Source organism: Cervus canadensis, chromosome 17 (assembly GCF_019320065.1).
Source record: "Cervus canadensis isolate Bull #8, Minnesota chromosome 17, ASM1932006v1, whole genome shotgun sequence".
Taxonomy (NCBI): Eukaryota; Metazoa; Chordata; class Mammalia; order Artiodactyla; family Cervidae; genus Cervus; species Cervus canadensis.
In genome coordinates, this window is record NC_057402.1 from 63,476,373 (window position 1) to 63,503,868 (window position 27,496).

The 27,496-nt window shown below is 46.8% G+C and overlaps 1 long non-coding RNA gene across 1 annotated transcript; it reads left to right on the plus strand.

Annotated features, from left to right (window-relative positions):
- The first annotated feature begins 436 nt into the window (after positions 1 to 436).
- Positions 437 to 18,432, plus strand: LOC122454792. Its single transcript, XR_006273521.1, has 3 exons — positions 437 to 566; positions 17,738 to 17,746; positions 18,415 to 18,432. It is a non-coding gene; the product is annotated as an uncharacterized LOC122454792 (long non-coding RNA).
- Positions 18,433 to 27,496: the final 9,064 nt, after the last annotated feature.

Genomic DNA, 27,496 nt, shown 5'->3' on the forward strand with positions numbered 1-27,496 from the left:
ATGAGAAATTAATACCAAAGATACTTTTAAAATGCCATGTTTTTGGAAATTAAATGTCCACTTTTAAATGATGGGTGTATCTAAAAAGACATAACAAGAAAAATTAGAAAATATTTGTAACAAAAAAAAATGAAAAGAGAATTTGTTGCATGCAGCTGAAATTGCTCAATGCAACTAAATACAATGTGGAACCTTGAATAAGATATTAAAGCAAATAATGGACACTACATAAAATTTTGTGAAATTTGAAAAAAAAGTCTGTACTTTAGTTAATATTACTGTATTGCATGTTAATTTCCTGTTTTTGTTAAAATGAAATAATATTCCTTTATATCCTCATAAAAATTAGAAGTTTCAAGACTCAGTCAAATTTTTTCAAAATAATACTAAAATAATAAACTTTCTAGACTTTTAGCATTAAAACTCAGTGCCAGAATAGATAGAACTATATCAAAATTTTTAGTGAATGTAAATTAGAAATACAGCATTCTATTCATACTTAGTCAAACAAGTGGAACCAAAATGTCACAAATTTTTTAGCTAAGCAAAAATTCATCTTTTCTAAAGTATATATATTATACATACTATTTGTGTGTGTATATATATATATACACACAAAGGTTTTTCTGCTACACTTGATAGAGGGTTGATAAAGAACAACAAAAACAGAGACAGAGTCATTGGAAAGCAAAATAATGAAATGGGAGAACTGAATATGAAATAGAAAAAGTGAAATAGACTAGATAAAAGTAAGAGATTATTGTCCAGTTGTTTTTAAACATGGCTGCTCATTAGAATCAAATCTGGAGATTTGAAGAAAAAATACCTAGGCATTTGTATTTTTCAAGAAATTCCAAGATGGCTCTAATATGACTCTGAATTTGAAAAAGTGATTACAGGTTTTTCTATTAAATGGTGCTCGCGCTCATACTGGAGGAGGGGGGGTGACAGAGGACGAGATGGCTGGATCGCATCACTGACTCAGTGGACGTGAGTCTGAGCAGGCTCCGGGAGATGGTGACGGACAGGGAGGCCTGGCGTGCTGCGGTCACAAAGAGGTGGACACGACTGTGCAGGTGACCCACAGTGACAATGTCCTTGTCCTCAGTCGCTCAGTCGTGTCTGACCCTTGTGACCCCATGGACTGCAGCCCACCGGATGCCTCTGTCCGTGGAATTTTTCAGACAAGAATACTGAGTTGCCATTTCCTGCTCCATGGTCATAACTTTCCTTCCAAGGAGTAAGCATCTTTTAATTTCATGGCTGCAATCAACATCCGCAGTGATTTTGGAGCCCAAAAAAATAAAGTCTGACACTGTTTCCACTGTCTCCCCATCTACTTGCCATGAGGTGATGGTCCAGATGCCATGATCTTGGTTTTCTGAATGTTGAGCTTTAAGCCAGCTTTTTTACTCTTCTCTTTCACTTTCATCAAGAGGCTTTTTAGTTCCTCTTCACTCTCTGCCATAAGGGTGGTGTCATCTACATATCTGAGGTTGTTGATATTTCTCCCGGCAATCTTGATTCCAGCTTGTGCTTCTTCCAGCCCAGCGTTTCTCATGATGTACTCTGCATATAAGTTAAATAAGCAGGGTGACAATATACAGCCTTGACATACTCCTTTTCCTATTTGGAACCAGTCTGTTCCACATCCAGTTCTAACTGTTGCTTCCTGACCTGTATATAGGTTTGTCAAGAGGCAGGTCAGGTGGTCTGGTATGCCCATCTCTTTCAGAATTTTCTACAGTTTATTGTGATCCACATAGTCAAAGGCTTTGGCATAGTCAATAAAGCAGAAATATATGTTTTTCTAGAACTCTCTTGCTTTTTTGATGGTCCAGCAGACGTGGGCAATTTGATCTCTGGTTCCTCTGCCTTTTCTAAAACCAGCTTGAACATCTGGAAGTTCATGGTTCACGTATTGCTGAAGCCTGGAAGGAAAGTATTGACCAACCTAGACAGCATATTAAAAAGCAGAGACATTACTTTGCCAACAAAGGTCCGCCTAGTCAAGGCTATGGTTTTTCCAGTGGTCATGTATGGATGTGAGAGTTGGACTGTGAAGAAAGCTGAGTGCTGAAAAATTGATGCTTTTGAACTATGGTGTTGGAGAAGACACTTGAGAGTCCCTTGGACTGCAAGGAGATCCAACCAGTCCATCCTAAAGGAGATCAGTCCTGGGTGTTCATTGGAAGGACTGATACTGAAGCTGAAACTTCAGTACTTTGGCCACCTCATGCGAAGAGTTGACTCATTGGAAAAGATCCTGATGCTGGGAGGGATTGGGGGCAGGAGGAGAAGGGGACGACAGAGGATGAGATGGCTGGATGGCATCACTGACTCAATGGACAGTCAGTGATGATGGACAGTCAGTCACGATGGATGAGTTTGAGTAAATTCTGGGAGTTTGTGATTGACAGGGAGGCCTGGTGTGCTGTGATCCATGGGGTCGCAAAGAGTCGGACACGACTGAGCGACTGAACTGAACTGAACTCATCTGAACTCCATGATATCTTCCTGACCCAGAGATCTAATCCTCATCTCTTACATCTCCTGCATTGGCAGGCAGATTCTCTACCACAAAGCCACAGGCAAAGCCTATTAAATGGTAGTTTTAGTGATAAAGAATTCTATTATTTTCTGTTGGCCAATCATGATACAATGGTATTAAAACAAATAATAGTTCCATAATCACAATAGTTTCCCTGATAGCTCAGTTGGTAAAGAATCTGCGTGCAATGTAGGAGACCCCAGTTCTATTCCTGGGTCAGGAAGACCCTCTGGAGAAGGGAAAGGCTACCCCCTCCATTATTCTGGCCTAGAGAATTCCATGGACTATATAGTCCATGGCGTGACAAAGAGTTGAACATGACTGAGTGACTTTCACTCACTCAGTCACAATAGCAAAAGATGTTTACCATTTTTCACAGTCAATAGCCAAAGAAAAAATAAAAAGTAGTTACAATTGCAAGCCATAATGGAAACATGATTAACCTAACAATAGAAAATAATTACATACAGTTTGGGAAGGTCAAGCAGTGATGTGGTAAGTGGAAGTGCATATATGCACATTTTCATCCACCCAGCCAGTCTATGTCTTTTTGTTGGTGCATTTAATTCATTTACGTTTAAGGTAATTATCAGTATGTATGATCATACCACCGTTTAAAAAAATTATTTTGGGTTTAGTTTCTGTAGGTCTTTTTTCTTCTCTTGTGTTTCCTGCCAAGAGAAGTTTCTTTAGCATTTGTTGTGAAGCTGGTTTGGTGGTGCTGAAGTCCCTTAACTTTTGCTTGTCTGTAAATCTTTTGATTTCTCCATCAAATCTGAACAAGGGTCTTGCTGGGTAGAGTATTCTTGGTTGTAGTTTCTTCCTTTTCATAATTTTAATATATCATGCCATTCCCTTCTGGCTTATAGAGTTTCTGTTGAGAAATCAGCTGATAACATTATGGGAGTTCCCTTGTATATTATTTGTCATTTGTCCCTTGTTGCTTTTAATATTTTATGTTCATCTTTAATTTTGTCAGTTTGATTACTATGTGTCTCAGTGTGTTCCTTCTTGAGATTATACTGTCTAGGACTCTCTGTGCTTCCTGAACTTTTCTGATTATTTCCTTTCCCATGTTAAGGAAGTTTTCATGTCATTTCTTCAAATATTTCTCAAGACATTTCTCTCTCTTCTTCTTCTTCTGGGACCCCTATAATGCAAATGTTGGTGCATTTAATTTGTCCCAGAGGTCTCCTTGTGCCTTTTCATACTGTTCATGGGGTTCTCAAGGCAAGAATGTTAAAGTGGTTTGCCATTCCCTTCTCCAGTGGACCATGTTTCGTCAGAACTCTCTACCATGACCCATCCCATGGCATCTGGTCCCATCACTTCATGGCAAATAGACGGGGAAAAAGTGGAAACAGTGACAGATTTTATTTTCTTGGACTCCAAAAATCACTGCTGATGGTGACTCCAACTACGAAATTTAAAGACGCTTCCTCCTTAGAAGGAAAGCTATGACAAACCTAGAGGGTGTATTAAAAAGCAGAGGCATCATTTTGTCAACAGAGGTCCATATAGTCAAAGTTATGATTTTTTCCAGTAGTAAGGGATGGATGTAAGTGGGACCATAAAGAAGGCTGAGCACTGAAGAATTGATGCTTTCAAACTGTGGTGGTGGAGAAGGCTCTTGAGAGTCCCTTGGATACCAATGTGATCAAACTAGTCATCCTAAAAGAAATCTATAATGAATATTCATTGGAAGGACTGATGCTGAAGCTGAAGCTCCAATACTTTGGCTACCTGATGCAAAGAGCCAACTCATTAGAAAAGACCCTGATGCTGGAGACAATTGAAGGCAGGAGGAGAAGAGGATGACAGAAGATGAGCTAGCTGGATGGCATCATAGACTCAATGGACATGAGTTTGAGCAAACACCAGGAGATAGTGATGGACAGGGAAGCCTGGCATGCTGCAGTCCACAGGGTCACAAAGAGTTGGACATGACTCAGCATCTGAACAACAACAACAACAGAGGTCTCTTAGGCTGTTTTTGTTTGTTTGTTTGTTTGTTTTTTCCATTCTCTTTTCTATATTCTATTTAGTGACAGTGATTTCCACCATTCTGTCTTCCAGGTCACTCATCTGTCCTTCTGCCCAGTTATTCCACTATTGATTCCTTCTAGGGTATTATTCATCTCTATTTGTTCTTTAGTTCTTCTAGTTCTTTGGTAAACAGTTCTGGCATATTCTCCATTCTTTTTCCAAGATCATGGATCATCTCCACTATCATTATTGTGAATTTTTTTTCTGAAAGTTTGCCTATCTCCACTTCATTTGGTTGTTTTTCTGGGGTTTTATCTTGTCCCCTCATCTGGGATATAATCCTCTGCCTTTTCATTTTGATTAACTTTCTGTGATGTGGTTTTCATTCTGGCAGTTGTGGGACTGTAGTTCTTCTTACTTCTGTCTGCCCCATGGTGGATGAGGTTAAGAGGCTTGCGTAAGCTGCCTAATGAGAAAGGCTAGCAGTGGGAAAAACTGAGCCTTGCTCTGGTGGGTGCTGGTAAAACTTTAATCCAACTGTCTACTGACAGGTGGGGCTATGCTCCCTCTCTGTTAGTTGTTTGGTGTGAGGTGACTGAGCCTCAGAGTCTACAGGCTCTATCCTAGTGTTAATGATGAGCTCCAAGAGGGCCCATGCCAAGGGGCGCCTCCCAGGACTGCTGCCAGGTGCCCCCAACCCCACAGCAAGCCACTGCCAATCCTCTGACATTATCAGGGAGATCTGGTTCAGTCTACTATGGGGTCACTCTTCTTTCCCTGGGGTCGTGGTGCACGCAAGATTTTGTTTGTGTCCTCCAAGAATGGAGTCTCTTTTTCTCCTCTCTTCTGCCCCTGTGGAAGTGCTGCAATCAAATCCCACTGGCCTTCAAAGTCAGATATCCTGGGGACTCCTAATCCCTTTGCTGGATTCCCAGGCTTGGAAGCCTGACATAGAGCTCAGAACCATCACAACAGTGGGAGAACTTCTTTGACATTATTGTTTTCCAGTTCATGGGCCACCCACCCAGTGGATATGGGATTTTATTTTACTGTGATTGTACCCCTCCTACCATCTTGTTGTAGCTTCTCTTTTGTCTTTGGACATAGGGTATCTTTTTTTGGTGGGGTCTAGCATCCTCCTGTTGACAGTTGTTCAACAGCTAGTTGTAGGAGGAGATGAGCATACGTCCTTCTACCCAACCATCTTGAACCAATCTTTTATTTTTTTAAATGGATGAATACTCTTGCCTTTTTAAGATTTATATCCATCTACTTCGGAAAAGACCTGACTTGTTCATGTATTTTCTTCCAGTGTAAAGTTATATGGTCATGTAGAGAGTATTACTCTACAGAAATTTTCTCATGAGAAAACCCGTTGGAATAATAGAGAAACTCCATTTCTCAACCTTGGGACCTTTCTGAGCTTCCTCGACTGGGAGGCAAGGAAGGAGCTGGGACTATAGTGTCAAGGACTCCCAGCCACCTGTAGTCCTGGTGGGCAGATGACGCAGGTTGTGGGTACCTCCTGAGGGAGAGATCACTAAGGGGAGGAGGGGGTGGAGAAGCAGAGAGGGGAGGGGTTGCAAGGTGGGAAAGGAGTACAGAACAGATTAAGGCCAGCAGCGGGGTGGAGAGGAGAGGCTTGAATAGGATTTGGGGGAAGCTCTCTGTGGTGTGTGCTTGGAGAGACCTCAGAGACCACCCTCTAGAAACACCAAGAGGAGAGCTCTACATTATTTGTAAAAACTTCTGGGGCTAGATTTTTTCCTCTCTCAGAATGTTAAAGAACTCAGAGAAATGTAAGTCCTTGATGCTCACGTTCTAAACTGCAGTTCTCTGACACAGAAGGTCCCCATGTAGGAAGTCGTTACTGTTCAAGAAGGAAGCTCCTAAAATCCTATTTTCACAGGTTTTGAAGGAGTTCAAGACTACACCATTGGATGGGGAACCAAGTAGTCTTTCTGTGCCTGAGGCAAGTCCCAACTGCCCCTCCAATTTGCCACCCTAATTTGCCAAACCATGGGAAAACAAACCTGCAATTAGAGTCATATTTTTAAATAGTCTAAGTTTTATGTGGCACTCTCTCCCCACGTACACAGTCTCGCCAAAATGCTGTTATTTTGACAGAGGAAATACAAAGAGCGGGTTTAAAATGACAAGTCACAGTCTAAGTCAGAAAAAGGAAGTGGGTTCTCTGGGCAGCCTCCAGGCTGGACTCTGTGCAGTTGTCCTAACCTCACAACATTCAGCCCCTGGGACCGCCATGGCCTGCCCCTGAAAGGGAAAGATCCTGCTTCCAATTTTTCTTTGCAGATTCATGGCCCCTTACTGGTCACTAGGCATCTTTACTGTCCTGCTTGCTTTAGGTTGAAGCAGATGAGGGGGGAATTTAGTCCCTGACTCCATGCCACTTAAACGTCGAAAATGTTCTTATTGCTTCTGTTGATGAAACGAACCTGACCCATTCCCCACCAAAGCTCATGACATTTTATATATTCTAGAAATGACAGATGACAGGCCCTCTGGGATTCATGAGCCTCTGCTGGGATTTTCACACCAGCCGCCATGTTAACATGAAGCAACAGCTGGGTTGAAGAGAGCTGATAAAAATAGCAACATCACCAACGTGAGCAAGCTGCATGGAAGGAGGGAATGAAGTATTGAATGCAGGGTAACATGTTACCATTTCTGAGTCTAAGGCTGTGTTTCTTGGGGTCCCCACTTTTTCAGAAACAGTAGATTGAGATTTGTCTCCACCTAAGTGTTGCGGAGCAGGAGGTGGAGAGGGGCAGGTTGCTCCCACTCCTCCTGTTCCCCACTGGTAGGCATCTGGTCCTCCTGATCATTACATGGTAGATCTTGTAACCTGATGGTGTAACCCTTGAATGATTGATTTCAACACTGGGAACTTGGTTTTCAAGGTTTCTGTGTATTGCTGCAGAAACTTCCTGCTGTTACCCCATCTTTCCATTCATTAAAGTTTAGCTTACAGTTGGACATTCTGACATAACATAGCTGAGATTTTTGGCAGCAATGTTAACCATATTCAAGAGTTTCCTTCAGACAACGTTAAATTTTTCATATCCTCATGAACGCTTGCCACCTTCTTTTAATAACTTGAAAAAACAAGCTTCTCTCAGGAACTTCATTGTTCCAATATTTTCCCAGCACACATTTACTTCTTTTAGAAGTATGTTAGATGTGTGTGTGTTTATAGAGTCAGAATGTACTTAGGTGGGTTAGAATTCAGCATTTAACTTATAAAAAGTCAGCAATATGAATGAATCTTACAGAAAGGTTATTAGAAGTCTAGTATTTTCTTCATAAGATCTTATTTTTCTCCTTCTATGCTATTTGGTCACTTCACCACAAAATTATATTTTGTAAAAAATAAAAAGGTATATTCATTAACTCTAACCTTGGGGTTTGAAAATAGCCTTTTAGAAAGATGAGTAGAAAATTTACAAAAGGGAGGTAGTAAAAAGAGGGTTTCCTTCCCTTCCTCCATAGTGAAAATTTTAGTCTGATTATTTATCTTAGGAGAAACTTTTTGGAAAGGAAAAGGAATTGTTTTCAATTTCCAGCTACTTAGACAACTGAAAATTTTAAAAACTCATTCTTATTAAGATGCAAAAAACTGCCAAATGCAATGCAGAGCCCAAATGAATTCATGCTTTTTAAATGCAGAGCCCAAATGAAATCATAATTTTTAAGTGCCCACACAAATGGGAAGTTCTTCTTGGATGGCTAGTGGTTTAGAAAGTTCTCTAATCTCTAACTCAAATGTGGTGACTGTTTTAAGGCTGAAATAAAGTTCCCCAAAAACTTTAAAAAGCATTTTGTAATAAAATACAATGTGGTTAACTGAGATTTTAACCGAAGTTATCATAGTTTTGAACCCAACAAGTTCCATTTCAATGTGCAAATTGGGATCTGGCTGTGTTTCTGTAACACTGGTCTGTTCCTCAGCCTTAATGCACAAGGTATAAGCTTATCCAGGGCCATAATAGCAATAGAATCAGAGAACTATCTCACCTTGAATTCACACAGCAGTCTTCTGTATCACAGACATATGAGGAAAGTGATGTTCAAAGACGTTATGGAACTTGTCTGAGCCTCCATAACTGAACGGGCTTTGAAACTGGGTTACTGCCTGCAGACTGGGTATGACAGCCATTCACATGAGTGTGCATTTGCTACCTAAACTGTTAAGGGCTTATATCATGTCACTTGGTGTCTCTTGCCTTTGTGTGAATTAAAATTAAGTTATGATGGTTTTTATTGACTTCTTCCCAAATATGTGTAACACCAAATAGAAAATAAAAGACCACAGATGGGATTCTAGAATATAATTGCTCCAACAAATGATTTTATAAGTGTATCAGGCCCAACTTGCTTGGCTGGCCAGATGCTAAAATTGAATCACAGAAGTTGGGCAGCTTTGGAGGAAATGGGGCTGCTTCCTGTGTGCATCTGTCAAGCCTGCTGTGGCTTTACCACCCTCCCCTCCCTCCCCCACCACAAGGGCCAGAGGATGTGCTCTGGCAGACAGGCAGTGTCCAGCACGGCTGGCAGACCACAGGGCAGAGCCGGGGAGCACTCACAAAGCCCCGAGAGGAGGGGCATGTGGGTGTCCTTCTTTCCAGAGGGGAAAAAATTACTATAGGAAATGTGAGCCAACAGTCAAAAGTACTTACAAGTCAGGGGCCTAGGTGGATTAAAGCATGCAGAGAAAAGGAAGAGAATTAGGGGATGTATGGGGATGGAAAGTGTGAGAGGGGCGGTGAGATCTGGAGACACATGTGAGAAGGCAGAGGAAGACAACCATGTGCATACAGGGATGCGGTGCTTAGTCCCCCAGTCGTGTCCAACTCTTCGCGATCCCTCGGACTGTAGCCCGCCAGGCTCCTCCTTCCATGGGATTTTCCAGGCAAGAATACTGGAGTGGGCAGCCATTTCCTTTTCCAGGGGATCTTCCCAACCCAGGGATCGAACCCAGGTCTCCCGCATTGCAGGCAGATTCTTTGCCATCTGAGCCACCAGAGATACAGGGAAGGGTTAGTGCAAATTAACTGGCATTGAGACAAATGTCTCAATGTCCAGAGATATTCCGGAATTCTCTCGTACCCCTCTAGCTTTAATCAGGCCACTATTTTTTAAATTTATTTTTTAATTGGAGGATAATTGCCTTACAACATTGTGTTGGTTTCTGCCGTACCACATTGGGAATCAGCCATCATTACATTTATATCCCGTCCCTCTAGAGCCTCCTCCCCACTCCCACGCCATCCCTCTAGGTTGTCACAGAGCACAGGCTGTGCTCCCTGTGTTAGTGATAGCAGCTTCCCACTAGCTATCTATTCTACACATGAGTCTCCTCCAGCTCACAGTTCAAAAGCATGAATTCTTCAGCACTCAGCCTTCTTTATGGTCCAACTTTCACATCTTTACATGACTACTGAAAAAGCTATAGCTTTGACTATTCGGACCTTTGTATGCAAAGTGATATCTCTGCTTTTTAATATGCTGTCTAGGTTTATCATAGCTTTTCTTCCAAGGAGTAAATTAATTTTTTAGCTCTAGTAATTTTCTGGGGTCATTTTTAGGGCTTTCTGTGTATAGTACCATGTCATCTGCAAACAGTAAGAGTTTTATTTCTTTTTTTCCAATTTGGATTCCTTTTATTTCTTTTTCTTCTCTGATTGTCGTGGCTGCTGCTGCTGCTGCTAAGTCGCTTCGATCGTGTCCGACTCTGTGCAATCCCATAGACGGCAGCCCACCAGGCTCCTCTGTCCCTGGGATTCTCCAGGCACGAGTACTGGAGTGGGTTGCCATTTCCTTCTTCAATGCATGAGAGTGAAAAGTGAAAGTGAAGTCACCCAGTTGTGTCTGACTCTTAGCGACCCCATGAACTGTAGCCTACCAGGCTCCTCTGTCCACGGAATTCTCCTGGCAAGAGTACTGGAGTGGGTTGCCATTTCCTTCTCCAGATTGCCATGGCTAGGACTTCCAAAAGTTTATTGAACAACAGTAGTAAGAGTGGGCAATCTTGTCTTATTCCTGATCCTAAAGGAAATGCTTTCAGTTTTTCACCATTGAGAATAATGCTTGCTGTGGGTTTGTCATATATGGCCTTTATAATGTCGAGGTAGGTTCCTCCTATGCCTGTTTTCTAGAGAGTTAGTTGGGCCACTCTTGCTTGAGGGTACAGAGAGATCTTTATTTTCTTTAATTTTTATTTATATATTTTTGGCTGTGCTCTGTCTTCACTGTTGTGCTTGGGCTTTCTTTAAGTACTGTGAGTGGGGGCTACTCTTCACTGGGGTGTGTGGGCTTCTCCTGTCATGGAGCACGGCCCCTAGAGCACGTGGGCCAGCAGTTGTGGTACATGGACTTAGTTGCCCCAAGGCTTGTGGAATCTTCCCAGACTGAGAATCGAACCCAAGTCCCCTGCAATGACAGGCAGATGCTTAACCACTGTACTACCAGGGAAGTCCCAGAGAAATCTTCAAATAAACTGTTCTAAGTTAAATAAGAGAAATATACTGCCTCCACACACCAAACCCTGGGGAGGGCAGGTGGGCATCTGCTAAAGTGGCAAATGGAGCCAAGACCCAGACGAGAGCCCAGCTCTCCAGTGCTCCTGCCCTCTCGTTCTGGGAGTGGATTTCTCTGTGTCAGACCTCTCCTACACAAGGCAGAAGATGTAGCGCCTGGGCTTCAGGCCCTTCTCCCTTCTCCGTTCCCTCCCTGCTGCCCACTCTCCCTCTCCCACCCCTCCAGTTTCCAATGTCCTGGGAGGGTTGGGTCATGTGCCCACTCCCCGGGCAATTCCTGCAGCCACGACGGGGCCACTACAATTGGTCCCAGCTTTGGCCTTATGCCCTCCGTACGAGCAAGGGTGGCAGAGCGTTTTACCCAGTGCTGGACACGTGAAAAGAGTATAGGTCTGCTGTACTGTCTGCATCTTTTCATCATGACCTGACGATGGTTTGATCCATCAAAACTCAGCAGAGACCAGCCAGGCTGTCTTTACTGATGATCATATCAGGATCTCAGAGGGTGGAGGCCATTTGCATAAAGTATATTAAATTATGTAATTCATTTGATTTGCTTTGAATTTCATTTAAAATTTCAAATAATATTGAAGAAGGGTACACATTTCACAAAAACAGGGCATGGATTAAAAGTATTTGAGCAACAGCATTAGAGGGGGAACCTTCTCCAACAGTCTCACCAGCAGCAGAATCCATTTGGCTTCAAGCAGAGGTCGACATGGTCTCTTTAGTTCTGTGTGGGGTGAAGGGGGAATATAATCTAAAATGTCAGCCAGATTCAGAGGGAATGGGAGAGAAGGAAGGCCCCACCAGTGAACTGAGCTCCTACTGTGTACCAGGCACACAGCGTGCGCTTTCCCAAAGCAGCCCCACCGCCCCCCCAACCCTGGCCTCCCAGCAAGCGGCGGGCTCGCAGCCTCTCTGTCACAGATGCACTCGCCACAAGCCGAGCATCTTGGCAACTTCTTAGGCTCTCTTTTAAGATGCCTCCGAGATTGCCCTGTGGCTAACAGCCCATTGCATCTGAGTCAAAGTATAGAAGGGATGGATGAGCTGTGCTTGCAAGGCTGAGCGTGATGAAGACACTCTTCTCTGCTCTGAATCCTCATTAGGTTCCCAAGAATTCTTCCAATCATGAATCCACTAGACAAAACCGGTCAGGCTAAAGCCCTGAAAACAACCAGCTGATTTTTTCTTGCCAGGGGCTGGTCTCGGCAAGAAAGCAGTAGAGCAAAGGATTGGGTGACCACAGACAAGACAACGCCTCTGCAGACATGTGGACTTCACCACCCGTGGTCCCAGTGGTGTGACACTGCTGAGCTTCTGGGGTTTTAGTGAGGGACGGAGTTTCTGGCATAGTGCCTGGCCATAGGATATGCTGGATGCATGCAGTTAGTGTTACAAAGGGAAGCATAAACATCTGCCAACTTATTTTTATGTTATTTATTTATTTATGCCCTTAGCTCAGAGGCCTAGCTTTGCTCAGCTTCCTGGATGCCGGCCAAGCTAAATTAACACTCTTATCTTCTGGCCCCTGCAGCTGGCAACCTCCCCACAGGTCTTTGAGGCATTCACTTTAGGCCACGTCCTGGGCCATTCCAGGCTGTCTTCTGCCAGGAGACCCTTTGCTCAGCTGCAGATGAGAGCACCCTGGGCTCGATCAGTCTCTAGGGACAGCAGATCCTAGGAGGCCCTGGGCCATGCACACAATGGCAACACAGAAGATCTTCCGTGAGAGTAAGTGAGAGAAGGGCAGAAAACGTTCAAAATAATGGTCTCTGCTGGGCAGAGTGGGTTTGACTAGATGTGTTTCATCCATCCAGCCTCAGGAGCCGTCAGGCACCCTGCCCAGGGTTGTCTCAGGCTGTGCTTCTCAAAGTCTGAAGTGCATGCTAACCCCTAGGGACTTGGTTAAAACTCAGATTCTGGCTATATCTTGGGCCTGAGGTTCTACAGACCTAACAAGCCGATGATGTTATCTGACGATCGTGTTCTGAGGAGCTAGGCTCGACACGTTATTTGGCAAACTTGATTCATTTTTTGTTACATGTCATCTTTTTTATTATTTAGCTAATACTTTTCTTCAAACTGACCTATCTACCTTTGTAATTTTCAAGGTCTGGGTGTTACCATGAATTCACAGCTTTGAGGAGTGATTTTTGTTTTAATACACCTTAAAATGAACATATAACAGTTAAAATAAGTATGTGCCTACAATCATTTCATGTTCCATCCGTGACACAGCAGAGCATCTGCTCTAAGAAACTCTGGTAACAGGTGTTCTGGAGGAGACCAAGGCCCAGACTGCCTAGAACTTGTTCTTTGGACTCTCTTAATTTCAACAGAGTCAGTGTTTCTGCAGAAGCACTTGGGGCTTCTGGAACAAGTCAGGGTGATTTTTGGACAACGTATTATTAACTGGCGACCCAGGTGACTCAGTGGTAAAGATTCCGCCTGCCAATACAGGGGATGTGGGTTTAACCTGTGGGTCGGGAAGATCCCCTGGAGTAGGAAAAGGCAACCCGCTCCAGTATTCTTGCCTGGAAAATTCCACGGACAGAGGAAGCTGGCGGGCTATAGTCCATGGATTCACAAGGAGCGGGACACGACTGGGTGGCTGAGCACACAACGCACACACACATTACCTGCAGCAGAGAGCGCCCGTGTGTGCTCAGCAGGCTGTGTGGGTGCAGAACCCTCCTCCCCAAAGCAAGTGTACGTGAAAGGGGAGCTGGCAGCAGTGACCTTTCATCCAAAGCTATATCCAAATCCCTTTTTTTCCTTGGCCATAATATTGTGAAAATCTGTGGAGAGACTAGAGAATAGAAAAAAAAACCCTTTTTGACTCCGAGGTGCTTGTTTACAAAGTGAAAAGTCCCTGGAGAATCATTTCATTTATAATTAAATCTAATAATAAGCCATTGTGGCTAAATTAATTTTGAGCTAATTCCACGGGAACTCCGTGTCCTGTATCACTTCTGAACAAAAGAGGTTGGTGTCATACAACCTGACTCATTCCGAGGCCAGGCCTCCAGGGCCAGGCTCCTGGAGGCCAGTGAGTAAACACTCCCTTAGGAGAGCTAGTGGTCAGGACCCGCAGGGGTGAGCGACACCTGCGACTCCCGGAGGCTGCGTGTGAGTCGCTCACCAGGTGTCGGCTTTCCACTCAGAGAACCGACCTCTGAGCAGCCCTTGACCTAAGCAAAGCTTTCCACTGGAACTTGGTCCGCTCTGGTCCTGGCCTGGAGGAGTCAGTGTCTAGGCCACAGGTGTATCCGCACAGGTTCTTCCATCTTACGCACACCCTGCTGCGCCAGACACCCTCACAAATGCGGCCGCCCTTCATCCCCAGCCTGGGAAGTCTGCTGGTGTCCCCTTTCTGTTGATGCAGTAAGGAGGCTCAGAACCACCCCAAGGGGTCTCCCCAAGGCCAGGAACTAAGGAAGGTGCAGAGCTGGAGCTTCCACTCAGACCCACTGAATCTGGTCATCTGCTCCTTCCCCACGCAGGTCCCCAGATCTCCCGGTGAGGATTGCCGAAGTCTCCTTGGAGGTTTCCTCCTTTGACTTTCACACTTGATTCTGGTTCCCAGTGAGGTTGAGATCAGTCACTCACACTTGAGTGTGAGTGATTCTGAGAACAAACTCTGGGCCCCTGTGGGATCGGGGGGAGCCCAAGGGAACACCGAGATGTGAAAAATCTCAGCAAGGGGCGGTTGAGGATGCCAAGGACAAGCTGAGTGGGGTTCCTTTCTCCTCAGAAGAAATGGCCACACTCAGTCTTCCTCAGGCCTGGGAGTCTTTTCTCAGACTGCTGCATTTCTGGCTTTGATTTACTTGTGCAATCAAATGAAACATCTTGATTTGTCTGTAAACCTCTTTTGTCTGCATTTATAATCTCACTAACTCAATTTGCCACCGAGCAATTGCATTCAGTAGAAGATGATCCGGGGTTTTTTGCCTACAGAAGGATAAGCCCTTCTATCTCTGAAATTGAGTCTCTGGAGATGTGCCAGTCTGCATTTTCACCAGCAGTAAGCACCTGCATGTGGGTGCTTTCAACCACATTAGATGAGCATTTTTTTTCCTGGTTGTACCGCTGGTTTGAATTATTGAGATGACCTTTGATAGGATCCACAGATCATGTCCTTTGTAGTTTCCTGGAGTGGTGTGTTTTGTCTTGGCCAGGTCTTGCAAGAACAGGTCAATCATAGAGCTCCCGTGTTTCCTGTCGGTTTGGCCTTCCTCACTGAGACAGGTTGTGTCTGAAGGCAAATGCAGGGCTGTTGGTTGGAACATTTGTAGTCCTGGGGAACCGGCACTCTGAGGCGGTTTGCCTGTGTTGGGGCCCGGGGAGCGTGACATTTATGCTCCTGAGCAGGATGTAATTTCCAGCTGAATAGCCCGGGCACTTACCAAGCCTTTACTTTGGCCCCAACTGTGCGTTAAGTGCAACCAACATCTCTTTTAAAAGCTGCTAACAACAAGCCAAATTGATGCAGCTGTTTCGTTTTTAACCAAAGGCAGCCGGTGGCATCCGCGGGAAAGAAGGCAATCCCAGGTGCCCAGGATAGCAGGAGCCAGACGATGGGACGGGAGCCACCTCCCAGGGCGACCGTGAGCTGCTGCGGGGGAGGCATGGCCAGAGCGGCACCCTGAAACGCTGCCATCTGATGGCTAAAACTCTGACCTTCCCAAGAGGCTGAAAAACAGTCACAACTGCTTCCCTGTGGGGAGGTGACCTTTAAGTGGAAACACAATCATTGTGGACAAGAGGCCACAGACATAAGGTCACCGTGTTGACGAATGGGAGCTGCCCTGTGACCCTGGAGCTCTTGGCCCCTCCCTGCCCACCACGGGCGGAGGCGAGGTGGTTTCTCACATTCATGTCCAAAAGGTGAGGTCTTCCCGTCTCCCCCCTTGCGTGCGCGTGTGCCAGGGTGTGTCTGACTCTTTGCGACCCCATGGACTGTAGCCCCCCTGGCTCCTCTGTCCGTGGGGATTCTCCAGGCAAGAACACTGGAGTGGGTTGCCACGCCTTCCTTCAGGGGATCTTCCCGACATAGGGCCCTGACCTAATTCCAGCAGAATCTGGTTTCACCTCAGTGTTGCACGCCCACCTAATGGGAGGAAGGGGCTATACAGCCCTTTGTGAAATAGCTTTGCTCTTGGCCAGTCAAGCACTCCTGCGTCCCTTCGTTTTGTTTAGTCATGTCTTCCAGCCCATACTTGGTCCTCAGAGGATGGGCTCCTCAACAGACAGTCTTTCACTGTGGTTCTCGTATCTCGTACCATCCCCTCCCAGCCTCCTGAGCCTTGGCATGTCTCTGCTGTCCTTCTGAGGCCCAATGTCTTTTTCCGCTCAGCCTCCCACCTGCCGGCTGGCCCTGGTCTACCACACCTCCACCTGCCTGGCTGGGTGGACAGAGAACTTTCTCGGCTCACCTCTCATGCATTTTTCATGTGAGAAGAGAACCTGGTCATTTGTTTTGGTTTCCTGACATCTTTTATTTGGAGAATCGCCAATTGTCTGAGTCTGTGAGCTGAAAAACCACCTCCCCACGAGGTAGTGGAATGGTCAGCTACTTCTTCTCCCAGCCTGCCTTGCAACTGGGGCTCAGAGCAGGGCTCCCTCTCTGCCAGGCGAATGCACCCGTACAGTGACTTAGGAGGAAAGAGTCGGCGGTGGCCGCAGTGGCGGCGGAGCCCAGCACGGCCCCAGCAAGCTCAGTGGTGGTGCTGGGGCTTCCCCGCCAGCCCAGTTCTGTGCGGTTTGACTTGTTGTTCTTCAAAGATCACCTGTGAACCTGCCCTGTGGCCTTCCACACAATTCTGTCAGCTGCCCAGGAGACTTCCTTTCTTGTAAGTTTGCCAGAAGTCGTTTCTGTTGCTTGCTACTAAGAACTTTGTTGTGAAGAGCATTCATTTTCCCTTCACCTTCAAGTACCTCATCACTGCTCTCACTGAGATTTCCCTTCTTTATCCTGTTTGTCCTGTTGGCCTGCAGTCTCTACACAAAGAAAGAGAGGGAAAAGTCATTTGAATTTCTGATGGGTTTATTTTTTTTTAACAGTGACAATACTTTTCCAAAAAAACCAAGGTTTTGGTTTGCTCAACAGATAAATGGAAGGGGAGGGGACGCGACAGAAGGGAAGCAAGCCTCGTGGAGGAGACCGTGTGCACCATGACACCAGAGCAGAAGCATCCAGAGCACAGAGAGACCCGGGGAGATGGGCCCAGGTGGTGTCCGGAGCCTCAGCATGGGGAAATCAATGTTTCTGTGCCAGAGAGAGGTGCAGTGCCTGAGAGCTAGCTGCAGAGCCTCGGTGGTGGGATAAAGAGGACACAGAGAGACCCATGTGGATCTGGAACTGGAGAGTGAAGGGGGCACAGACACAGGCATAAAAGAGTAGGTGCCAACGTCCTGGGGCCAGTAAGCACTGGGCATCTTGGTCACAGCCGCACAGTGCCTCCCACCCAAAAAGCAGCCTCCTCCCTCTCAACACCTGGAGAGAAAGGAGGGAAAAAGGAATGGGCAATAAAATCCCTAACTGATTCCATTTTTATCCAAAGGGCACTAAGAAAAATCTGGTAGCAACTGAATGTAAACAAGGGCTTGGGAGCTAAGTTAAGTTAAATAATAGAAAAATAAAGTGTTATTTGCCTAAGTCTGCAAAATACATACCTTCACACCTTCCGGGGGTTACCCTAGCTTTGGTACATGCTAGGATCTGAAGGTCATAGAGAACTGTCCTTCCTCCAATTCAGCTCTATCTTCCTCTTGAAGAATTCCCAGCTTTCTGAACTTGATGCAGTCACATGTTGGCAAGCAACACTTGACTGAAGTTGCCCTTGAAAGGTAATGCCTATGAGGCAGGTCATCTAGAATGTCTAGGACCCTTCTTCAGGAAATTATCTACCTTCCAGAGAAGGAAAAATGTTGCAATGAAGGAAAACGAAGTGAAAGAAAACCAAAAGAATTAATACATTTCCATCTGCCTTCACTGAATCAGCCTCTGTTTTTTGGACGTTCAGACCCAGAGGTTGTTGAGAGCCCGCTGAGGAAGTTTTTCCAAAAGATCAACATCCATGGGTCATCAGGGCTAGCCCTGAGCCCCAGTTGCCATTTCAGGGCCTTTCCTGTGTCCTCTAGACTCATGTTGTTCTAGAAACGTCTCCCCTGATGAAGTATGAGTGGACAGTTTGCCCTCACTCTGCTTCTTGCTTCCACAGCATTTTCCTTGGACACCACCATGCTCGGGCTGAGGATACCTTTCCTCCCCGGGTGTCTGTTGCATGGTACCCTCCACATTCAAGGAAGTGAAAGTGAAAGTTGCTCGGCCATGTCCAACTCTTTGCAACCCCATGGACCATCCATGGAATTCTCCAGGCCAGAATACTGGAGTGGGTAGCCTTTCCCTTCTCCAGGGCATCTTCCCAACCCAGGGATCGAACCCAGCTCTCCCTCATTGCAGGTGGATTCTTTATCAGCTGAGCCACAAGGGAACTCCTTTCAAGAAAGACACACTTCCTACTGCGAACTCGAGGCTGGAGTCTTGATGCAGGCCCTGGCAACCCCAGCGTGCTCCAGGAAGGAACCATATTTTGTCCTTTGTACTATATTCAAGGAACCCTCTGATGTGGCACCAGCCTCCCATTTCAGTGGGCACCTTGCTCCTCTCCAAAAATACTGCCCATTTTCTCATCACTTTGCCTTTAGCCACGTCATCTCCTCAACCTAGAGTGCCGAGTACCCTCCCACCAGCCCCTGCCTCCCACCACAGGATGTCCTGGTGACCAGGCTCTGTGGCATGGAGAAGTCAAGGCCCAGGGCGCATTAGCTGTGAAGTCTGAGAAACACTGTACAGTGAAGAATGAAACCAATCCTTTTCTCTGAAAAGGGGCTGTGAGTCAAGGCGTGGCTTGGGCATTGACCAGACATGTGACATTGATGGACCATCCAGCCAACTGTAGCCTCTGCCTCCTCTTCTGTGAGCTGTGGTCTGGGTAGAGAAACCCTGTCTACCACACCAGACTGCCACTGTGATTCTGGGCCTGCTTCCAAGATGGCTCACTCACATGTTTTGTCATGTAGAACTTTCCATGGGGCGACCTGTGTGAACTTGCAACATGGCGGCTGGCTTCCCCAGAGGGAGTGACCCAAGGGAGGTGGGCAGAAGCCATCACGTTTGAAAACCTAGATTCAGAAACAGTATACCATCACCAGACCTTATCAGTCACACCAACAAGCCACGACGCATTAGGGAAGGGGACTACAATAGAGCAGTGTAGTAGGCTGGGTGTCACTGTGCGCCCCATCAAAATTTAGTTAGGCTCACCTGCGTTATTAAAAAATGAGGCTTTCCTAATAATTTCATTATTAAGAAATGAGTATTCCTTCAGGGTCTATATCCTGCTCCTTTGTTGCCCAGCAGTGGATGGGTCTCATGGAGCCAGATACTAAGAAAATCCTTGCATGAGATGGAGCAATGCTGGGTGCAGAGTTAACATGAACAGGAACCAAGAAGGGGATTTTCAAGCCCAAAGCCTTAGAATGTCTAGCAGCCTGTCCAGCATAGGAGGGCTGAGTGGGAACTAAAGCTGGAGGTGAATGTAGGAATACATGACTTTTTCAGAGGAGGCAATAAGTCCTTCCTAGTTGCCACCTAAATGTGTATGAAGGATTAATATATTGAATAATACTAATGTGCTTTCTTTTTCCACTCCTTTGTGATTTTCCCTTCTTTCACCGTGGTTTCCATCATGTTCATGAGTGCTAGCTGGGATGCAGTAGAGAGGAGAAACTGGCGTGAAAAGAGGACATTCAGCTTCAGGTGTCCGAAGCAACTGGCTTGAAAGTCAAGTTTTCAATGGCAAGATCAGGCCATTGAGAGAGGAAACATTTTCCTAAATTCAGATAGATTTCTTTTAAATATGGAGGATGAACATGGAGTTTTTACTACAAGTCATAGAATAGCGGGGAGAAGGCAATGGCAACCTACTCCAGTACTCTTGCCTGGGAAATCCCATGGACGGAGGAGCCTGGTGGGCCACAGTCCATGAAGTCATGAGGAGTCAGACACGACTGAGCGACTTCACTTTCACTTTTCACTGTCATGCACTGGAGAAGGAAATGGCAACCCACTCCAGTGTTCTTGCCTGGAGAATCCCAGGGATGGAGGAGGCTGGTGGGCTGCCATCTATCGGGGCACACAGAGTCGGACACGACTGACATGACTTAGCAGCAGCAGCAGCATAGAATAGGGGAGAATGGGCAGAAGGGTTCCCATCCTCACAAGAAGAGGAGCAGCCTTTCTAGGGCTGAGATGTGGGAGGCAGAGACTGGCGACATTTTTGGTCAGCAGAATTAGATGATGACACTGTTGTCAAGGCAGGAGATGGCAGATAGTCTGAGGAAGGATCCATAAGCTTGTGATCCACTTTTGGTTTAGAATTCCACCCTACACAGTTACCTACATCCACATGGGTGGCTTCAGTAGAAGGGACATGCTAGTGTGGCATGTTTAGGTGGAAAGAGAGTCTGAAATGCCAGTTTCTCCTCTTTCCTGCATCCCAGCTACCGCTCATAAACATGATGGAAACCATGGTGAAAGAAGGGAAAATCACAAAGGGGTGGGAAAAGAAAGTCCATTAGCATTATTCGAGGTATTAATCCTTCACACACATTGAAGTGGCAACTAGGAAAGACTGATTGCCTCTGAAATGCCATTGGCCAGGTTCCCTGGGGCTGTTGTGTGGCTTGAGTGAGATCCAGAACATTCTGGGTAGGTTGGGAGTGGGAACAGTAGTGCTGAAAGGGTGGAGGGAGAGGAAGGCAGTCGCCTGGGAGGAGACGAGACCTTGCAGCCGGAGGTCAAGGCCTGGTCAAGTGGCGCGGACCCAGGGGTGGAGCTGACCTCCAGAGACCAGGGCTGACCCCACAGGCCTGCACATGGGCCGACTTGAGCCTGGAGCCCAGGGAGTGGACCAGGAAGGCTTTCTCTGCTGCCCTGAGGAGACGTCTCTCCTCTCAAAAGTCTTCCTGTCCCCAGAGAAATCTGAGAGGGGTTTTAAATTTAGTTAGATCCTGAACTGTGTATTTATACAAAAGAGATTCAGTCTTTAAATGAAGAGGTAAGATTAGTTGCTTTTATTTGTTCATTTGTTTTCTGCTTTCAGTAGAAGAGGGCCTCAGGAGGCAGTCGAGTTTGATTAAATAGACTTTAGCATTTCTGCCATGGGATCACAGCGGGTGCATTTAAAACCCAGTACACCACCCAAAAGATATGATAGGAAGTGGGAGGGAGGGGTGGTATTACTTAGCCTAAGGAAGAGAGGTCACATGACTAGTAGCTGCTGTTTTACTTTTTAAAACCTTGGAGGGTCAAGAATATATCAAGAATGCCTATAAATCAATAACAAAAAGATGAACAACCCAATTTTCTAAATGAGCAAAGGAGTTCAACAGACATCTAATGAAGAAGGCGTGAATGGCCAATAAGCACATGAAAAAGTGCTCAACACCATCAGTCTTTATTTGGAAATACAAATGAAAACTACAATAAGATACCATTTCATATCCATGAGATAGAATAAAATAAAATCCTGTGGGTGCTGGGAAGTATATGAGCCAATTGGAAATGAATCCAGTGCACGGAGACCTGTTCTGCAGCCTCTCACAGTGGAAAACGTGCATCTACATATATCCCAGCAATTCCACTCCTAGATGCCAGCCCAAAAGAAATGGAACATATGTCTGCACAGTCTTGTACATGAAGTGGTCATATTCACAAGAATCAATCAGATAAAATATTTTATACCCACCAATAGGCTTCCCTTGTAGCTCAGTCGGTAAAGTATATGCCGGCAGTGCAGGAGACCCAGGTTCAATCCCTGGGTTGGGAAGACCCCCTGGAGAAGGAAATGGCAACCCACTCCAGTATCGTTGCCTGGAAAATCTCATGGACAGAGGAGCCTGGTGGACTGCTGTCCGTGGGGTCACAAAGAGTCGGGCACGACTGAGCGACTAACACTTACTTACTTAATGGAATATTGTGTGTGTGCTCGGTCGTGTGTCACTCTTTGTGGCCCCACAGACTGCAGCTCTCAGGCTCCTCCACCCCTGGAAATTTCCAGGCAAGAACACTGCAGTGGGTTTCCTCTTCCAGGCGATCTTTGCCACCTAAGGATCGAACCTGAGTCTCCTGCATCTCCGGCACTGGCAGGCAGATTCTTTACCACTAAGACACCTGGGGAGCCCTTAATGGAATATTACAGAGCAATAAAAAGGAGTGCTTACTGTTAAACACGTAACATGGATGAATTTCAAAAACATGCTGAGTGAAAGAAGCCAGACACAAAAGAGTATATACTGTAAAACTCCACTATATGAATTTCTGGAATTCATGTATGTGAATTTCTGTCCATGTGGACAGAAGTCAAAAAGTGTCCAGGGACATGAAGGCACTTTCCATGTAATGGGTATGTTCTATATTTTGTTCATAACAACGTGGTGGTTGTCACATTGGCGTATACAATGATAAAACCTCATCAAACTGAACACTTTATACCTTAAATTTTTAAAAAAGATGAAAAATATCATTTTCTCAGAGTCTTGGCCCAAGTTCTTACAGTAGATTAGCCAGGCAAACAGAATTAATAGGCAAGTCCAGAAGGCTCTGCATCTTTGGGAGAAAACCTTCCCTCTGTCCCTTGATCCATTCCAAGTGCATTCACACACATCCAGGCACACACACACACACTCCTTCACACACAGACATCCATGTGTACACACTCTCCTTTATGCCCAGGGCTGTCCCCTGCACGTGCCCTCCCCCCAACCCCAAGCCCGGGGGATCACGCCCCTACCCCCACCCCAGCTCTCTGACCCTCTGCCCACACACTCACCCCTTCCCCCGTGGTCTAACTGCTCTGGAGTCATCTCCGGCTCTAAACCTCAGCACGCCCTAAATCATAGTTTGTGTGTGTTTTTTTTCAGCAAAATACGGATGCTTTGGAAACCACTTTCCCCTCTAAAGGCCTCCTTCTTCCTTGTTAACTCTGGGCTGAGCTGTTTCATAAATAATGCAGCTCCCCTCTCATCTCAGTTACAAACGTGGACGTCTCCTTGTTTGGAAGGATCACACCGGTCTCCTTGTCTCTGCAGGTCCAAAGCAGCCCCAGGACAAGGTGCGGTCCTGACCCTCTCTGCACAGGAGGCAGCCATGGGCTCCGTAACTTTGTCAAAAGCAGGCTGAGTCCCCTCTGCCCGCTCTTGCCCCAAGCACAATGGCGGCTCTGCTGCCTTTGGCCTATGGGTCTGTGAGGGGGTTTCTTTGTGTACCCGGGCTCCAGGGCAGTGGACAGAATCAGTGCACACACGTCCCCAGCCCCGGTGGACAAAGGTCTCCAACATCAGTGTCCACGTGTCCGTTGTTCAGAGCCCTGACTTTACTACAGACATTCTGGTGCTCACATTCTGACCCAGAGCCAGCCAGACCAAGGGTTGCTCCCCACCCTGGCTGGCAAACGGAAGTCCAGAGAGCCAGGCCTCGTCCCCAGGCCATCCCCGTCCCCACTGCCCAGCTCCCCTGGGGCCTCTGTGAGGCTGGAGGCCAGGGCTTGCCACCCTTCTGGCTGGGTCCCGTGCCAGGCTCTCCCCTGCTGGGGATGGAGGCCGTCCTGGCGTCCAGCCCATCTCCTTAGAATGTCTTGCCTTTCTGCAGCTCACTGAGCGTCCTGGGTGCTTGGTTAGGGGCCTGCCCCCTGGCCTAATCCTCTCTGCTGACGGCAGCAGTGAGCCCTACTCCTGAGAAGAGGCTGGCCTTCCCGACTGTGGCTGAAGCAGGCCGGGGCACAGCGCCTGCATGGGGCCGGTTCAGGCCGCCGACCTGCGGAGAGGCTCCCAAGGAGTCAGCCTGCGCAGTGAGACCCTCTCGGCCCCCGTGACTGCACGGCCTGCAGTGCTGAGGTCATCAACCTAGGGTCTGAAGAGGAGCAACCCCACAGCGCACAGGGGAGGCCCTGCGGGGCCTGCAGCAGCTCTGGGCTGAAGACAAAGGACTCCCCTGGGCGCCGGGCACCTCTCCACGCGATACTGTGGGCCGCCTGCGGGGTGAGGCAACCTGGCCGGCAGCGCTGCCTTCCCAGGTCCGGCCACAAGCCCAGGTGAGCGTGAGAGTTCGGGAGACGCTAATGATCTGAGGTAGCAAACAACTTATTACAGTCCGCCCTGTGCATCTGTGTTTTCCACTGTCAAATAAAAACATTCCATTTCTCAGCATCGCAGGTGCAGACTAGTGGACGGCAGGTCTGCTTTGCACACTCTCTGAGACAGCAGAGAGCACGCTCACCTGCGGGGCACCTGGAAGGCACGTGCCAGGTGCTGCGGGGGGAGCAGGGACCAGCAGGGCCTGCAAGGACGAGCCAGCTCACCCAGCAAGGAAAGGCACAGGCAGAGGGCAAGGGTAGTGACCTCAGAGGGCCGGGAGGCCCATGGGGGGGTCCCAGCTGTGGTCCAGGGGTGGCTGGGTCAGCCTTGTCCGGAAGGGATGCTGTGGCTGGCATCCGGCTTCTGCAGCAGTCCTTCCCGAGCTGGGTCCCCACCGGGCCCCTCCTCACCCTGCTCTTTGGCCCCGCCCCCATTTTGGTCTCTGGGCTCAAAGCTTGACCCCCCTTTCTGAATAGTTCTCGGACTATGGCCTGGTGGGGCGTCAGGACCGTCCCCTCCTGGTTCCTTGGCAGGCCTGGCCTTTCCAGAGCTGCCGGCCTTGGTCTGCCCCACCCTGCTCTGCCCTGGGATCGGGTTTCGGAGGAGAGCCCTGTAGTGAGGCCAAATGTGGAATGGGGACAAGGGGAGCGTGACGAGGATGAGGCTGGAAAAGCCGGTTGGATTACGGAGAGGAGCCTGGAAAGGCATGCCAAAGAGATTATCTTTCCCCTTGAAGATAATGAAGAAATGCCCAAGGTTGTTGACTGGACTTGGTCACATCTAAGTTTCAAAGAATCCCCTGCGGTTGTAGTCATGGGGGCTCAGGACTGTGGCAATGAAAACCCGGGACCTATTTTCCCAGCTCTGAGGCTGCCTTCCCTGCTCCCCTCCTGCTGCATCCAGAGGCTGACTGTCCTGTGACCCCAGACTTCTGCCCCAAGGGTTCCTCTAGGCTGTGTGTCTCTTTCCCATCCCGTCCTCTTGTCCTCTTTCCTTTATGTCTGTCCTGCTGTCATACCGACATCATCTCTCCAATTCTTTCCAGACTGATCACAGTGGAACCATCTTCCCAGCTTAATATTTCAGAACATGGGTTGGGGAAAAGGGTAGTATTTATTGGACCCTCTCAATGCCCCCCAAATAGAGGCCCCTCTAATTCTCTGGAGAGACCACTACCCATTTCCTCACTTGTCTTCTTCATTACCTTATTATTCCCCAGGCATTTTCACCTGTTGCTGTTTTGAAGCGTAGAGGGAGTTTCACTTCCTAGAAAGATGGAGTAGATAGTAGCAGGCGAAACTGCTGTTGCAACAAGTAAAGAAAAAACAAATAAATTGCGACCATGATATTTGAAAAGACCTTGAAGAGTTATATGCAACGAAGACCAAATAACCTAGAATACAAGAGAAGGAAGGCCTTTTCCAGTCTGTGGGCACAGACCTGCTAGGCTTTCAGTGAAATGTCTGGGAGAGTCTCACCTGAGGCACAGGACTAAATCAGCAGTACAAGGAGCCTCATGAAACCTGCAGGCCAGCCCCAACCCAGCTCAGTCCCTCATGAAGTTAGGTAGCCTGCTCCAGCAACTGAGTGGAGCAAAGGGTGAGTATTCTGCACCCTCTAGACGTCTCCTATACACAACGTCCGGCTCATGTTAAAAACTCAAGTGCCAGGAAATGTTGACCAAAAATAAGACACAGGCTATAGAAGTGGTCAAGGACTTTGGAGTAGAAGTTAAAGACTTTCAAATAACCATGTAATTACATTAAACAAGGTAGAGGGAGAGATGGATAAAATGGATAAAAAGAGACTAACAGAAAACTGGAATCTATAAAAGAATTGAATGGACATTCTAGAATTATAAAAGAGGGGATCTGAAATCAATATCTCTTGGATGAATTTAACAACAGACAGACATAGGAAACTCAAAGCATGAACCCAAAGAGAGGCCAGTAGGAAATAAAGTGCAGAGAGGAGAGAAGGGGAAGAGCAGGACAGTGTGAGATACATGGGCCCTGAGGGCACCTCACACGCCATCATTAGCAGCCTGGAGGGAGAGGAGAGACAATGGGCAGAAGCAGTATTTGAGGAGATAATGTCTGAGAATTTTCCAAAACCAGTTAAGAAAACAAAACAAAACAAAACCCTCTCTTTAAAAAAAAAAAAAGTCTCAACAAAACCCAAGCAGGATAAATACAAAGGAAATCACTCTTAGTCATGTCACAGTCAAACTGTTGAAAGCCAAAAACAAAGATAAAATCTTGAAAACAATTATTAGCAGAAGGTTCATTACCTGCAAGGGAGTAAATATATTGTACTATGGCTGGCCTTTCAACAGAAACTATCGAGGCAGGCAGAATAATGGCCTCCCAAACACATCCAAGCTTTAATCCCTGGAATCTGTGAGTACATTACCTTACTTGGCTCAAGGAACAGCCCAGATGTGACTAAGTTAAGCATTTTGAGATGAGCACTCTGGATTACCTAGGTGAGCCCCATGTAATCACTGATGCTGCTAAGTCGCTTCAGTCGTGTCCGACTCTGTGCGACCCCACAGATGGCAGCCCACCAGGCTCCCCCGTCCCTGGGATCCTCCAGGCAAGAACACTGGAGTGGGTTGCCATTTCCTTCTCCAATGCATGAAAGTGAAAAGGGAAAGGGAAATTGCTCAGTCATGTCCAACTCTTAGCGACCCCATGGACTGCAGCCTACCAGACTCCTCCCTCCATGGGATTTTCCAGGCAAGAGTACTGGAGTGGGGTGCCATTGCCTTCTCCGCATGTAATCACTAGTGTCCTTAAAAGATAGAGGCAGGAAGTCAGAGAAGGATATATGATGATGGAAGCAGAGGTCACAGCGATGTGATGTGAGCTGAGGCTGAGGAATGTGAACAACATTTAGAAGGTGGAAAAAGCAAGAAAACAGATCTGGAGTCTCCAGAAGGAACATAGCCCTATGAACACCTTAATTTTAGTTCCTTGAAACCCATTTCAGACTTCTGACCTCCAGAACTGTAAGATAATATCTTTGTACTCTTTTAAGCCACCAAATTTGCAGTAATTTGTCACAGTAGGAAAAGGAAGCTAATACACTATAGAAATCAGCAGACTGTGGAATGGCATCTTCCAAGTGCTGAATGAAAGAAGGGTGAGGTGCTCTAGATACCTAAATAAAGAAATCAGCTGCCACTTTGGCT